Source organism: Mytilus edulis, chromosome 3, assembly GCF_963676685.1.
Source record: "Mytilus edulis chromosome 3, xbMytEdul2.2, whole genome shotgun sequence".
In the NCBI taxonomy this organism is placed as follows: domain Eukaryota; kingdom Metazoa; phylum Mollusca; class Bivalvia; order Mytilida; family Mytilidae; genus Mytilus; species Mytilus edulis.
This window is the reverse complement of record NC_092346.1, coordinates 103649319-103666557: the sequence shown is the minus strand read 5'-3', so window position 1 is coordinate 103666557 and position 17239 is coordinate 103649319. Positions and strand designations below refer to the sequence as shown.

General features: G+C 33.7%; 1 long non-coding RNA gene across 1 annotated transcript; it reads left to right on the top strand.

Annotated features, from left to right (window-relative positions):
- The first annotated feature begins 2448 nt into the window (after positions 1 to 2448).
- LOC139518069 (uncharacterized) lies at positions 2449 to 17089 on the top strand. The gene is made up of 2 exons (XR_011663284.1): positions 2449 to 2559; positions 16390 to 17089. It is a non-coding gene; the product is annotated as an uncharacterized lncRNA (long non-coding RNA).
- The last annotated feature ends 150 nt before the right edge of the window (positions 17090 to 17239 follow it).

Genomic DNA, 17239 nt, shown 5'->3' with positions numbered 1-17239 from the left:
TCACAGGTGTTGATTTTCTGGAGCGTTATATGTTAAAGACAATAACGGACAAGGAAGCAAAGTATTCATATGCTTATTTACATGTGCGTCAACGCGCGCAGTGCATTTAGAGGTCGTCACAGATCTTAAAGAAAGGTATTTTTACAAGCGTTCAGAAGATTTACGAGCCGCAAGTCTTTGCCGAGAGTGATGATATCTGACAATGCGTCAACATACATGGCCGCATCCGAGACTTTAGAGAGACTAACCAAATCTGAAACCTTAAATGATGCGTTATCCGTCTGTGGGACGAGTTGGAAATTCATAATAAAACGAGCTCCCTGGTATGGTGGTTGGTGGGAGCGCTTAATAGGACTAACAAAAATGTGCTTACGAAAAGTTCTTGGAAGATCGTACATTACATTGGAGGATTTACAAACAATAGTCACCGAAATTGAAGCCGTGTTAAACGATCGGCCTTTAACGTATGTGTCCACCGACATCGAGGATCAGGAACCTTTGACACCATCGCACCTGCTTTATGGGAGAAGGATTACAACTACACCGTATCCACGACAAGACATCGACGAAAATACAAGTTTCACAGACAGAAGCGACATTTCTAAACGTGCTGAACTACAAAATTTCGTAATTGACCAATTTTGGTCGCGATGGAAATCAGAATATCTAACGTCGCTACGTGAATACCACACCCGAACAGGATATAACGACCAGACAATTCAAGTGGGAGATGTTGTTCAAATCCATGAAGACAAGTATCCAAGAAACAAATGGACAATCGGAGTCGTTGATTCTTTAATAACTGGAAACGATGGACTTACAAGAGCAGCCGAAGTGAGAACAAAATCCGGATGCTTTTCTCGACCGATCGTCAAATTATATCCCTTAGAGATATGTGACAATATTCACCCAAAGGAAACCACAGGCACTTGTCTCAGAAAAAAAATTTCCTATATACCTTAATATAACCTTGTTATAATATGAGGCAGGCATTTACCTGTAAATGGGGACGAAGTCTGTATGAATTATTTTTGTAACTTAAGTATTTGTTAAAAAAAAGAAACGGAAATACAGTAACGTTTCCGATTTTGGTTCTGTTGTTAGGCAGCAACCATTTGATTTTCTGGGGGGGCTATGGTTTTTTTTGGAAAAAAAAGTTTGTTTCCAGTTTTTGGAGAAAAAAATAATTTATTTTTGATTCTGAGAAAAAAAAATTGTTTGTTTCACCCTCAGCTGCCACTATATGTAATGCTAAAATTGAAAGAAAAAAATTGTTTTCAACTTGTTGCGAAAAAAATAGATTGTTTTTCGCCGCAGGCGAAAAAAAAAATTTGTCCAGAAAAAAAAACCATAGCCCCCCCCCCCCCCCCCCCCCCCAGAAAATCAAATGGTTGCTGCCTTAGGGATTTTAGTTGTGACGTTATTTAAATTAAGACGTCATATGCAATGTAAACAAAGAAACGTTATCATCAGGTAACGTTTTTTCATATCAAGGAATTATTAAAAATGAAATTGGTATTGCGCGTTCCTTCCTATTTTATACTAGACTGATAAATATATATTTTACTCAAAGTTTCATACAAACGAGACCGGAAAAAGGAAGTACATTGTACATTTCTGCGCCGGTCCGGGATTTCAAAACACGACAAAAAAAAATTGAACGATTTTGAGTTCATTAGTATACAATAAAAAATTCGGGAAATTTTCCCGTATTTTTTTTTTATTGAATTTTCTACTGTTATTGGGGACTCCGTCCCCATAATATGAGGCAGGAATTACCTGTGAATGGGGACGAAGTCTATGATTTTTTTTTTAATCAACAATGTTAAAAAGAGAAACGGAAATACCGTAACGTTTCCGATTTTGGTTCTGTTGTTAGGGATTTTAGTTGTGACGTTATTTAAGTTATGACGTCATATTCAATGTAAACAAAGAAACGCTGTCATCAGGTAACGTTTTTTTAATAACAAACATTTTTTTTTTTAAATGAATTAGTATTAGTTCCTTTCTTAGACTGATAAATATACATTTTATTCAAAGTCTCATGTAAGCAAGACCGGAAATGGAAGTAGATTTCTGCGCCGATCCGGAAATTCAAAAACGCGACAAAAAAAAAAATTGAACGATTTTGAGTTCATTAGTACAATGAAAAATTCGGGAAATTTTCCCGATTTTTTTTTTTTTTTTTTTTTTTATTGAATTTTCTACTGTAATAGGGGACTTCGTCCCCATATTAAGGTATATAGGGAAAAAAATTTCTGAGACAAGTGCCTGTGAAGGAAACACGTGAAACTCAACAACCAGGAACCAGTAACATACATATATTGTAAATTTACATTTTTTAATTTTCGTTACATATTGCACTTTTGTCGGCCCCCAGAATGTCGGAAAATACGCGAAGTACAAACATTACGTTATGGTAACGTTGTTACCATACCGCTTTACTCTGTGACGTTATATGATATGCATTAGCTATCACGACGATTAAACGTATACAAAAACGCATGATTTATTAAGATTCTTCAACAGATGTGCTGTATCGGGGTATGTGGAGGCTTGGTAAGCATACAACCGTTTTATAATTTTAACACAACTAGGGAGGACCAAAGTTATACAACATGTACAACATTCCAAACCGTTCTACGTATCGCCTATGGTTGTAAAATTTATTAAAGGGGCTCTGAATCCATAGTTGGTCATTTAGAACAACAGGATGATAATTTAGTACAACAGGATTCAATTCAATTCAATTCAAAGCTTTATTTATAGTCGGCATGTTACATAACAAATTAACATAAGCTCTCTGAGCTTTTATAACCGACAAATGCATACATTTACATAAATAATCATACACAATACAAATATTAAAATATAAAAGACATAGAACATACATTTCATGCACATTTAGGATGCACTATTTAAATACTATATTCTATACATGCATAAGAATAAGCACTAAAAGCAAACATAAAAACTAAAGCACAGCATTCACAAATTATAAAAAGCTAAGCAAACATTCACAAAAAGCAGCACTATTATATTTCAAGCTGTAACATAAAATAAATAAAACTAAGCACATGCATTGCAATGGCATGAGTTGCCATTCCATGGGTTTATTAAGACTCTTAAATTGGGTAAAAGATGTTTCAGTTATAAAGTGGTTTGGCAGCAGAATATCTGAAAGATATTAATAACATGGTATTAAAAAGGGGCATTGCATAGCTGGATGGGAAAGGACTTACGGTGCCACCGTAATTAAAGAGCCCCCTTAAACCGATTTGAATCCACACTAAAGAATACGGTTCTAATATTCGAATCTGATTCAGCTACTGCGCATCGGCTTATTTCGCATTAGGCCTAATTGTGGTGTCTGTGGGTGTTTATGTCAATGCTTATATCCTGATTGACTGGTTTATTTCTGTTTCGCCTAACTATATTGCTACACCCTCCCCCTTAAGATTGTAGGAAAATGGACTTTGCTACTATAAAATATTTCTATGATTTCAACGTTTTAGCAAAACCATTGATTTATATAGGCGTAAGCCTATAAATTTGAAATTTCGGATTCTCCTTTTAAGCTCACCTGGTCCAAAGTCGTTCTTTGGTCGACATAAACTATTTCAAGATCTTCTCCTCTGAAACTGCTAAGCCAAATACTTTCAAACTTTTACTGAATGTTCCTTAGGGTATCTATTTTATAAAGTTTGATCCATCAACAAACCTGGTCGCCATTGCAAAAAAACACCATAGGGGTCAAATGCAGTTTTAGGCTTCTATCGCAATAACTAAAGCAGTTATAGCAAAAGTGACAGGGAGTTAAAGTGACGAATAGGTCAAGATCTATCAGCGATGAATTTTCTTAGACCAATTGGACAACCCATTGTTGGGTTACTGTCAGAAATACATGTAGTTTATTTTTAGGAAATTTTACAGTTTTTGGTTATTATCTTTTATTATAATAGATAGAGAGACCGTGTAAACGGCAAAATGTTTAGCTAAGTAAGATCTACAAATAAGTCAAATGATCACATTTGTCAATTGATCCTTTAAGGAGTTATTGCCCTTGAAACATTTTTTTTGTGTGGGTATATTATTTTTTCAAAAATCTTCTCCTCTGAAACTGCTGGGCCAAATACTTCCAAACTTTAACTGAATGTACCTTAGGGTATCTAGTTAACAAACTATATCCCAAGTTTTGATCCATCAACAAACATGGCCGCCGTTACTAAAATGGAACATAGGGGTCAAATGCAGTTTTTGGCTTATATCTCAAAAACTTAAGCAGTTAGGGCAAAAGTGACAGAGAGTTACAGTGATGAATAGGTCAAGATCAATCGGCTTTGAAATTGCCAGACCAATAGGACAACCAGTTGTTGGGCAACTGTCCCGAATACTTAATTTATAGAAAATTTTACAGTTTTAAGAGCAAGACTTAGTGTAAATGGCAAAAATGTTCAGTTGAGTAAGATTTACAAATAAGTAAAATGTCTGAAACTGTAATTACAGGTGAGCAATATCAGGCTCTCATTGCCTGTTGTTTTATATGACAATGGAACCGTGGCAACGATTAAGGCTACCATTCCCCCATGCCCTTGTCGGATATAGGAATCACGATACCGATTTTAGTTAAAAATGCATTGAGTTCAAATCTGTACCGCGGTCCCTTTCCAGGGTTTCCGCCATAAAACTTATTTTGACCCCTTTAAACATATTTTAAACACTTTCAAATTTTAGTGGTTGTCCAAAAATTGTTGTCTCCTACTTTTCATTACGACTCTTTCTTATGAGTGGCCGTTCATGTCATTTGCGTGATTATATACGCGTATATGATTTTATACGTGTATATATACGCGTATATTACCTACATTTACGCGTATATTGTGGTTTTATACGCGTATATTGTTAAAATAAACAAGTTTATACTTTAATCCAATTTATTTATCATATACGCGTTAATATACGCGTTACTTGCATAAATATACGCGTTAATATACGCGTATGCAATTATTATATACGCGTTAATATACTCGTATGAAATCATTATATACGCGTTAATAAACACTCGTTTGTCTTTTTGTTTTAACCAATTAAAACTGCGTTCTTAAACTAGTTTGTATATCACAATTGATCAGAATTGTAATGAAATGCGGTTCCTTCGACCAATATACATCTTCTTTTTTATATACGTAAGAAATCTCAAGACTTTACACCTGTTTTTTTAATATTTCATTTATATGAAAGTTTGTTGCCTATAATTAAAATAATAACTAACAGTGTTTCGGGATTTTTTGCTTATACTATTAAAGCATGGGTCCCTTTTCAAAAGTCTCCCAACTATATGTCCTTAATTTTGCAAGGTATTTTTTATCGTTTTGGTACGTTTATACTGATATTTACAAACCCTTTGATATTTCCACACAAGTCACTTAATATATGCCACTTAAACATAAATCATACATTGCCAAAGTTTTCTGAAATTAAATATTTGCTATCAAAATCTAACACAGATGTGCTGTGTTTAAGTGAAACATTTTTGTCAGATTCTGTCCAAAATAAAGAAATAGATATTAAGGGTTATGATACAAACAGAAAAGACAGAATTGGAAAATCTGGTGGTGGGTTTTTAATTTATATTTCTAACATGTTAACCACAATATGATTTAGAAAATGATGATACAGAATCAATGTGGATCGAAATTATTTTTGGTTTTATAAATGGTCACATTTGAATTTTTTTTTAACTTGTCTCAAATAGTCTCAGTTCCTACTCGAGTCACACAAACATCTTCCTCTTTGGTAGACCAGGGGCCGTGTCAATGAAAGTATCCTAGAACATGTCCTAAGATAGGTCTTAGGACATTATTTAGGATGGTCTTAGGACGTGTCTGAGACATGTCTTAGGATGTAAAACAAAGCTGTCTTAGGACAGTCCTAACTACGATTGTCCTAGGACCATCCTAACACATTTATTTAATTGAAAATATGTGTAGAGATTTGTATGACATAGATTGAATTGTATTTTCGAACCTATATGTAAAGAGCGGGAGGATGACTCTTATATAGAAAACGATAAACGCAAAATAAAAGTTAAAAGTTTTCACGGAATACGTTATTAGATATGATAAAAGATATAAATGAATTTAATACGAAAACAAAAGTAAATGGTCACAAAACTTTGTGATATTTGTGCTGCAATTTTAGTACATAAACTAGTTTTGTCCACTCGATTTCATTACATGTATCGAATCAGGATTAGGTAAAAAAAAAAGTAAACTTTTTCCCTTATTTGAATTATTTAAAATATGTTGCTTATGATGATAGTATTGTTTAGGCTTCAAAAAAGGCAGCACGAAATAATCTAATATAATACAATTAAATCTTTAACAAACATTAAAAAAAAATTTTTTTTTTTATTAATTTTATCTAATGATAGTTTTATATTGTATTAGTATTTTTAGTATTGAGTTTATGCCATATTTGTTGTTTTTATTACGTTTTAGGACGATATAACCTTTAGGACTATCCTAAGACACCTAATTGTATATCCTAACTTTAGGACCATATTTAAGACATATCTTATTTTAGGAGACTTTCGTTAACCCGACTTAGGACTAAGACGTGTCCTAAGACTATCCTAAGACATGTCTTAGTCCTAGGACAGCTTCGTTGACACGGCCCCATATTTATAGCAATGAACTAGATAATATTCATTGTATATCTGTTCCGAAGTATTCTATCAGTGACCATTATTCAGTATGCATTTCTCACAAAAGAGGGTTAAAATAGAAAAATAAAATTCATGAATATAATACGTTCAGATCTACTAAACATTTTAATGAAAATGATTATGTCAATCACATATCACAGTGTTCATTTAATTGTGTATTAGAAATCGATGACCCCGAAGAAGCACTGTTGTCTTTTTTGAATATTTTTACCAAAGTATTAAATCATCATGCTCCACTCATTAAAAAGAGAGTAAAACGTTTCTATCAAAATGAGTGGATGAATGATGAAATTCTAGATAGTATGAGAAAACGTGATTTTTATCATAAGAAAAAAAGATAAGTTTAGTTAAAGGCTCTGGAGAAATAAAGTCAAATATCTCATTGAAAACTCTAACCAAAATTATTATACCAATATCATAGAACAAAAAAAAAGGGCAACAGCAGTAAATTATAGAAGCACCTACATACTGTCAGCGGTACCGACAATCATACCAGTATAAAAATCATAAGTGATTGTAACAAAAAGGAAATTTTAGAACCAAAAAGCATCGCTGATGTTTTTATACGATCGCAAACATTTTAATTTTTCGTCGTATATTGCTATCACGTTGGCGTCGTCGTCTGCGTCGTCGTCGTCGTCTTGCGTCGTCGTCGTCCGAATACTTTTAGTTTTCGCACTCTAACTTTAGTAAAAGTGAATAGAAATCGATGAAATTTTAACACAAGGTTTATGATCACAAAGGGAAGGTTGGGATTGATTTTGGGAGTTTTGGTCCCAACAGTTTAGGAATAAGGGGCCAAAAAGGGCCCAAATAAGCATTTTCTTGGTTTTCGCACTATAACTTTAGAATAAGTTGATAGAAATCAATGAAATTTAAACAGAAAGTTTATGAACACAAAAGGAAGGTTGGGATTGATTTTGGGAGTTTTGGTCCCAACAGTTTAGGAATAAGGGGCCAAAAAGGGGCCCAAATAAGCATTATTTTTGGTTTTCGCACCATAACTTTAGTATTAGTAAATAGAAATCTATGAAATTTAAACACAAGGTTTATGACCATAAAAGGAAGGTTGGGTTTGATTTTGGGAGGTTTGGTCCCAACAGTTTAGGAATAAGGGGCCCAAAGGGTCCAAAATTGAACTTTGTTTGATTTCATCAAAAAATGAATAATTGGGGTTCTTTGATATGCTGAATCTAAAAATGTACTTAGATTTTTGATTATTGGCCCAGTTTTCAAGTTGGTCCAAATCGGGGTCCAAAATTAAACTTTGTTTGATTTCATCAAAAATTGAATAATTGGGTTCTTTGATATGCCAAATCTAACTGTGTATGTAGATTCTTAATTTTTGGTCTCGTTTTCAAATTGGTCTACATTAAAGTCCATAGGGTCCAAAATTAAACTAAGTTTGATTTTAACCAAAATTGAATTCTTGGGCTTTTTTGATATGCTGAATCTAAACATATACTTAGATTTTTGATTATGGGCCCAGTTTTCAAGTTGGTTCAAATCAAGATCCAAAATTATTATATTAAGTATTGTGCAATAGCAAGAAATTTTTAATTGCACAGTATTCAGCAATAGCAAGAAATCTTCAATTGCACAGTATTGTGCAATAGCAAGCAATTTTCAATTGCACAGTATTGCGCAATAGCAAGAAATCTTCAATTGCACAGTATTGTGCAATAGCAAATATTTTCAATTACACAGTATTGCGCAATAGCAAGAAATATCTAATTGCACAATATTGTGCAATAGCAAGAAATATCTAATTGCACAATATTGTGCAATAGCAAGAAATTTTCAATTGGAGTTATCTTTCTTTGTCCAGAATAGTAGTTGAATCAACTTAAATCATTGTTTTATACAATATACAATGTATATTCACTTTTACTACCAACTGATAAATTAAAACAATCTTTACCATTCAGTGATAACAAGCACTTTATTTCAGGGTTGGCAAAAACCCGGGTTTTATGAGTATTGCCCAGCCCAGTGGGAAATACTGGGAAAACCCGGGTTTTACTGGGTTTTACTGGGTAATACTGGGCAATACTGGGTAATATAAGATACTGGACAAAATTTTAAAAAGGATTCAGTAATCAAACACAAATACAAAACATTTAAGATATATATAAACCTATTTTTATGTCTTATGATACATGCATGTACAAATGTATACATTTGAGAAAGAATTATTCTAACAACTCTGAGATTTTTTTTTCTTCAACTAAATATAGCTAGTATAAAGTATTTAACAATTACATGTAAGAAAGTACAAATGTACAAAACTCATTAATAAGTAATTATTCAGATTAGAACACAGATATGTTTATATAACAATAACCAGCCTTTTCATTTCTATAAGAGTTAATGACAAGACCCTCTAGGGTGTTTGTTTAGCAATCATAGTTGCATATATAGCAATTTAATTTACAATCCTCATAAACACTGCAATAAAATGTTTAGATTATTGAAACAAAGCTTCAAAATTAACAAGGCATTGGGCAAATCTTGCATTTTGCCTACATAGAATTTAAGTGGAGAAGGAATGATATTGAATTTTTAATCTGCTAGAAATGACTCTCAATGGTTACTATACTATATATAAAAATATTAATTTTTATCTGTATAAAATATATATATTTAGCTATAATACTATGAAACTACAACAAGTCTTTATTATTTTGTGTTGAAATAAGCTTAAAAATTCATATTGCCCAGTATTGCCCAGTATTACCCGTTTCTGGGAGTATTGCCCAGCCCGGGAAAACCCGGGTTTTCCCGCCAAGTAAAACCCGGGCGGGTAATACTTTGCCAACCCTGCTTTATTTTACATTTTAATATTTTATGATGTATTTAAATGAGTAGTTATTGTTGCAAACTCCATTAGGAATTTGAATTGAGATCAGTTTTGGAAAAAGGGAAAGGGGGATGTGAAAAAAAAATGGGGGGGGGGGGGTTAAATTTTTCTTATTTCAGATTTCATAAATAAAAAGAAAATTTCTTCAAACATTATTTTGAGAGGATTAATATTCAACAGCATAGTGAATTGCTCAAAGGCAAACAAAATATTTTAAGTTCATTAGACCACATTCATTCTGTGTCAACTATTTAATCACAATCCAAATTTAGAGCTGAATCCAGCTTAAATGTTGTGTCCATACTTGCCCCAACTGTTCAGGGTTCAACCTCTGCGGTCGTATATAGCTGCGCCCTGCGGAGCATCTGGTTAATGCTTATTTTACAAATATCACAGATAATCTTAATATAGATCAAAACATCAACAATTCTAATGGTTGTTTTAACAAACTTGCTGATTTTATATCGGGTCATGTACCAGATAACGTGTATTTTTCTATACGACTTATGAGTTATGATTTTGTGTGTTTACAACTAAAAGCACTAGATGAATCAAAAGCAACAGGCCTTGATACCATAAGTGCAAAATTTTTAAAGATGACTTCTCATGCTATTTCACTACCACTTTGTCATATTTTTGATTTAAGTATCAAATAATGCATTTTTCCATCCGCATTTAAACTGGCAAAAGTCATACCAGTTTATAAGAACAAAGGCTCAAAACAGGATGTTTTTAATTACAGACCAATTGTAATTTTACCCCTCATTTCTAAAATACTTGAAAAACATGTGAAAACACACTTAGTAAAATATCTTAATAAATACAAGTTATTGTATAGAATGCAGTCAGGCTTTCGTGCAAACCATTCTTGTCAAACTGCGTCAACAGCTTGAATAGATAAGTGGCTTAAAGCCATTGATGATGGCGATCTTGTTGGAGCAGTATTTCTAGATCTAGCAAAAGCCTTTGAACTTCTCAATCATAAACTGCTTATTCAGAAATTAAACAAATACAAATTTGCTTATACTTTATTACGTTGGTTTACATCATATTTGGCTGACAGATATCAGAAAGTATCTATTTCAAATACATTATCAGACGTACAAAAACAAAAAACGGGTGTACCTCAAGGATCCGTATTAGGACCGGTGTTGTTTTTAATTTTTATTAATGATCTTCCTTTGTCTATTCCTAATCATAACACCGATTTATTTGCTGATGATAGCACCATATCAGTCATTGGACAAAACAAAAGTTGCATCAGTCAAAAACTTAATACGGTTTTACAAAATATTTTCCGCTGGTGTGATGACAATAAAATGGCTGTAAATGTATCTAAAACGAAAGCTATATGCATTGGATATAAACAAAAGCTTTCCGTTACATCAAATGAAAACATTAATCTTGCTTTAAATGGACAACAAATTATAGAAAGTACATGTGAAAAGGTTCTAGGTGTTTTTATTGATGCATCTCTATCTTAGTCTTCGCATATCGATTATATAATCAAAAAAGTTAACTCTTCTTTAGCTTTACTAAAAAGGATAAAGAAATATTTAAATCACAAAGCTAGACAAATGTACTATAACGCTTACGTTTTACCTCACTTAGATTATTGTTGTTCAATATGGGGAAACTGTAATAACTTTTTATTAGATAGTTTACTAAAACTGCAAAAAAGAGCCGCAAGAATAATTTTAGACGAACATGATTACACCAAACTTTCAAGAGAACTATTTCACGAATGTAACATTGTGCCAATCACACAAAGAATGCTTTATCACAAATCATTACTAATGTATAGGGCAAAACATGGCTTAGCTCCAGAATATATGTCCAGTCTTATTGTATCAGCTTCTGCAAACCAAAAATATAATACGAGATTTTCATCCTCAGATAATTTTATTATTCCAAAACCAAATACAGAGTTGTATAAGTCTAGTTTCTCGTACACTGGATCAAAAGTGTGGAATGCTCTTCCTAATTCAATCAAAAAGTCAAATACAGTATCCGAATTTAAACATATATACAAATCTATGTACTTTTAGCATTATCATCATATCTGTACTGTAATGCCATATCATAATTGTTTATTGTATTTTGAATTATATATAATCTTTATTTATCATTATTATTGATGCATTGTTTATTATTAATGTAATTATTATTGTATTAAGAGAGCCTTATTGAAAATTGGTGAAATCCAAATAAGTTACTCTCTCTAAGTAAAGATATTATTTAAGAAATAATTCATGGGGGCTTGAATATATCGTTATTTTACCACGGGTTGGCCCTTTATGACAAATATTTTACCCTGAGCGATAGCGAGGGGTAAAATATCGGCATAAAGGGAGAACCCGTGGTAAAATTTAGATATATTCAAGCCCCCATGGATTATTTCGATTCTGATAAGACAAATATAGCAATTGTTTTGGTTCAAAGCGTCCGTCTGTCCGTCCGTCGTCCACACTTCGGACAATAACTCAAAAACACTTTCACCAATTTCCATGAAACATAAGTGAATTGTTTATATCTATTGACGTAAGTTTCCTTTCGTTTTTTTTTAAGTTCAGATTTTAAGTTTTGGATTTATGGGGATTTATTCATAAAAAAGGGGGGATTTTCAACACTTCGGACAATAACTCAAAAAGGCTTTCACCAATGTCCATGAAACTTTGGTGAATTGTTTATATCTATTGATGTAAGCTCCCTTTCAATTTTTATAAATTTCAGATTTTAAGTTTTGGATTTATGGGGCTTTATTCATAAAAAAGGGGGATTTTCAATACTTCGGACAATAGCTCAAAAAGGCTTTCACCAATGTCCATGAAACTTTGGTGAATTGTTTATATCTATTGATGCCGGTAAGCTCCCTTTCAATTTTTATAAATTTCAGATTTTAAGTTTTGGATTTATGGGGCTTTATTCATAAAAAAAAAGGGGGGGATTTTCAACACTTCGGACAATAACTCAAAAAGGCTTTCACCAATGTCCATGAAACTTTGGTGAATTGTTTATATCTATTGATGTAAGCTCCCTTTCAATTTTTATAAATTTCAGATTTTAAGTTTTGGATTTATGGGTCTTTATTCATAAAAAAAAAAGGGGGGATTTTCAACACTTCGGACAATAACTCAAAAAGGCTTTCACCAATGTCGATGAAACTTTGGTGAATTGTTTATATCTATTGATGTAAGCTCCCTTTCAATTTTTATAAATTTCAGATTTTACATTTCCGTGTTATGAATTATTATGCTTAAAAAAGGGGTGATTTTCCAATTTTGGGACAATAACTAACACTTTCACAAAATTTTATGCAACTTTGATAAATTGTTTATATCTATTGACATAAGCTCCCTTTCCATTTTTATCAATTTTAGATTTTATATTTTCTTAAGTAATGAATTTTTATACTTAAAAAAGGGGGATTTATGAAACTTTGGTGAATATATTAATGTAACATCCCTTTTGATTTGTATATATATTTCTAGTTGATCAAATAAATTCATTTAAAGCACAAAAGACAAGTTAAAAGAGCAACGGGCGTATCATGCGCTAAAGCGCAGCCCTTTATTTTGTTTCGCAAGATGTCGCTTAGATTTTTGGAATATGATATCGAACAGTTTATACGCTTTTGAAACCAACTCTGCTTAACCGAAAACGTATACCCCGCGTGTTAAAAGCGAACAAGGAACGAATAAGTAACAGGGTATCTGTTGAGCGCTGAAACGGGTACATATGTTCTATTAGGGTTATTTCACCTCTTAGAATCGACAGTTACCACCAAAGACACAAAAATATTTCTTTTTTAAAGTGCACCGCATAACACACGTTTTATAAGCGAATAAGGAAGGAATAAGTAAAAGGGTATCAGTGTTGCGGTGAAACGGGTACATATGCGCTAATAGGTTTTTTTCACCTCAGAGAACACATAATTACCGCCAGAGACATGAAAGCAATCGATAATCGATTTATTTCAAGGTGCAACGTATAACAAACGTAGTATAAAGGGATAAGTAACGAATACGTAACAGGGTATTAATCCAAGCACTGGAACGGGTACATACGCGCTAATATGGTTATTTTTTTTTTTTATTTTTTTTTTTAATATTAAACATATTTTATTAACAATCACCTGTTACATCAACCCTCAGTTGCCCAGGGAAGCAACTAAGGGGGCCCCAATTTTTACAGTCTCATTTGTCGGGGAAAAGCAAATGAGAAAAAAACTCCCACTATAAATTATTAACATCAACCTTTATAAATATTATCTATCCTTGTACAAATGTACATGTACCTGCAATCAATATCGATCTATATATCTATACATCTCACCATATATAATTCTTTGAATAAAGTTTGTTTTTTATCTTCATTTATTTCTCACAAAGGCTACCTGTATTTATTAAGCAGTTTCAATTTTATCGTACATCAAGTCTTTTGTTATGTTAATTTCGATTACATTAAATTTCTGGTCGAGTGATCATTTACCACGTGCGATTTGTTAAAGGGATGTGTAGTTCATTCATACAAAAAATGGATTAATGATTTTGATTCCCAATAAGGATTAATATCAAAGATATGGTGAGTAAATATTTGTTTATAATATGAACCTGTTGATACAACATGTCTTGTTACAATTAGATGATATACATGAATATATACACAACAGAAATTACATGTAGGGAGTTGCGAGCAGTGTACATATTATTGGTTATTTCATCTCTAAGAACACATTGTTACCACCAGAGACATGAACACAATTGAAAATCGATTTATTTTAAAGTGCAACGTATACCACGCGTATCAAAAGCGAATAAGGAACGAATAAGTAACAGGGTATCAGTCGAGCGCTGTTCTATTAGGGTTATTTCACCTCTAAGAACCGGCAGTAACCACCAGAGACACGAAAATATTTCTTTTTAAAATTGGAACGTATAACAAACGTTTTATAAGCGAATAAGGAACGAATAAGTAACAGGATAACAGTGTAGCGCTGAAACGGGTACATAGGCGCTAATAGGTTCCCCCCCTCTAAAAACACATAGGTACCACCAGAGACAAGAAAACAATTGAAAAACAAAGAAATGAATAAGTAACAGGGTAACAGTCGAGCGCTGAAACAGGTACATACGCGCTTATAGGGTTAAATCACCCCTTAGAACTCAAGTTTACCACCAGTGACAAGAAAACAATTAAAAATCAATGTTTTAAATGTGCAACGTATAACACACGTATTATACGCGAATAAGTAACAGGGTATCAGTCGAGCGCTGAAACTGCCACATACGCGCTGATAGGGTTATTTCACCTCTAATAAACGAAATCTACCACTAGAAACAAGATAACAATTTAAATCCTTTTTTTAACAGGTGCAACGTATACCATGCGTATTAAAAGCGATTAAGGAACGAACAAGTAACAGGGTATAAACCGAGCGCTGGAACGGGTTACCGCCAGAGACAAGAACACAATTGAAAATCATTTTCTAAAAGGTGCAACGTATAAAACGCGTGTTATAAACAAGGTATTAGTCAAGCTCCGAAACGATGTACACCCCGCTAACATGTTTTATAGCTGACCATGCGGTATGGGATTTGCTTATTGTTGAAGACCGTATCGTGACCTATAGCTGTTAATTTCTGTGTCATTTTGGTCTATTATGGAGAGTTGTCTCATTGGCGATCATACCACATCTTCATTTTTATACAAGGGCTACAAGGTGATTTCACCTCTTCGAACCAAGAACCAGATCTTCAAACATGGGATAGTGTTGGGAACGTCTATTTCTTACGCGGAGTGCTACACAGAGTAGGATTGATTGATTGATTGATTGATTGGTGTTTTTTTAACGCCGTTTCGACTAAGGTCATATAACGGCGAGAAAAAGTTGCACAATACATCAGTCAAAGAAATGAAAACTGGGATGGGACACAAGGAATAAAGAAAAAGTCAACAAGTTAAGATTGCCACTGGAAAAAGGGAGAAATGGGTTGGTACGGGAAAATTTTGCCTACTGAAGCAGAGCGCATGGCTTCTACTCATTATGAATATCTTAAAGACTACTTCAGTAGTGTTTTTTAACGTGCATGAAACGTGGCATTTTTTTACACACGATGCACCACTATGGTTTGCGATCATGTTCTCCGTATCATAGCCTGACGACCCCAGTATACGAGATTGAACCACCTGGGGCACGCATCCCAGTTGCTCTGTGGACAGAGCACCCTGACCACTGGCCAGGGCTCTGAGCGCTCTTACGTCGCCTTTTACGTCACCAGGGACACAAAGAATAGGCAAAATAGGCGTAATAGGCGTAAAAAATGTCTCGGAAAAAATAGAGGTAATACTTCAATTTAATACTAAATCAATCACGCTTTTCATATAAGTTACAGTCAACGTGTTTACTAACTAGGGATGATTCTAGCATTTTTCGGGTGTCTTACGTAAATTTATAGCTAAATTGAAAGTAATTTTGAAACATGCTTCTCTACAATAATTATTGCTCCATTCAGTAGCTTTAAAGGGGTATTTCCACATCTTCCTATACAATGGCCCTTTAATATAGGAAAATTCGAAAATTCCATTATGGCTACCAAATGGATCATTGTAGTGGGACAAAGGCTTATCTTGAAATTCTTTCAATTTAGCCCTAACATTTCAGTTGATGCTCAATATTTAAAGGAGAATTGTATTTAGCTGTAAATAATAGCCACTGGGATAAACAAATTGCAAGAGTATGCATAAGCACATCAACAACACTGCAATGATTCTTGTCAAATTGTCCGTCATTTTATTTCAGACAATTCTCCCGGAGACTAGTTCATGGAGTGTCCGAAGCGTCGCAACAGATGTCCGGTACGTTCAATTATCTGACACACTGTGGCTGGGAATAGATAGACTGGGACAGCAAACTTATCAAGAAGTCTTCCGTAATCGTACTATCATCAAACTGGAAGCAGACGATGGTAGTCAGCTTCTATTTGACTTTTGGAGAGGCGGCATTTTTACTAAGACGGGTCCAGGTGATATCATGAAAGAGAGTCGGGAGGACTTGAAATCAACACAGATCTTGTACATCAACCGAGAATTGAAACCGGGTACGGCTGCCCATCGCGTGAAAGGTCCAGAGCTCAAACTTGTCTCCTATGACGATGGTGCATTTGTTCAGGTTCAGAAAGATTTGTGGATTGAAAACAACGCTAACGGCACTCGGACATACAAGGAAAGTCATCGTGATGGATGGTCTGTTTATCTGACTTCTTCTGACAAACGTTTCGTTCAGCTCGATGTTCATACCATGGAGATTTGGTCCACTGGACCAGGTAGCGCACCACGCACCTTACGTCAAAAAATAACAGGCACAGCCAAATCAGATACTCACAGGTGTTAAGATTCAACAATTCGGACACACGTAAAAAAACAGAATAACAAGCAGGCACAAATTGAACGCTGGTTATACAGATTATATTCACAATAAAATTTATCAAGCATATGCGAAAGCATGTCTGGGCTCTTTCTTCTTAACCAAAACTGATAGACGTTTCTTAGCTCCTTCCAGAATATTTGTCACTAAATCGAAATCAGTAGGAGAAATTTCACTGGTAATTTTATGTGTCCATCTACTATAAAAAGCTTGATTGATAGGACTG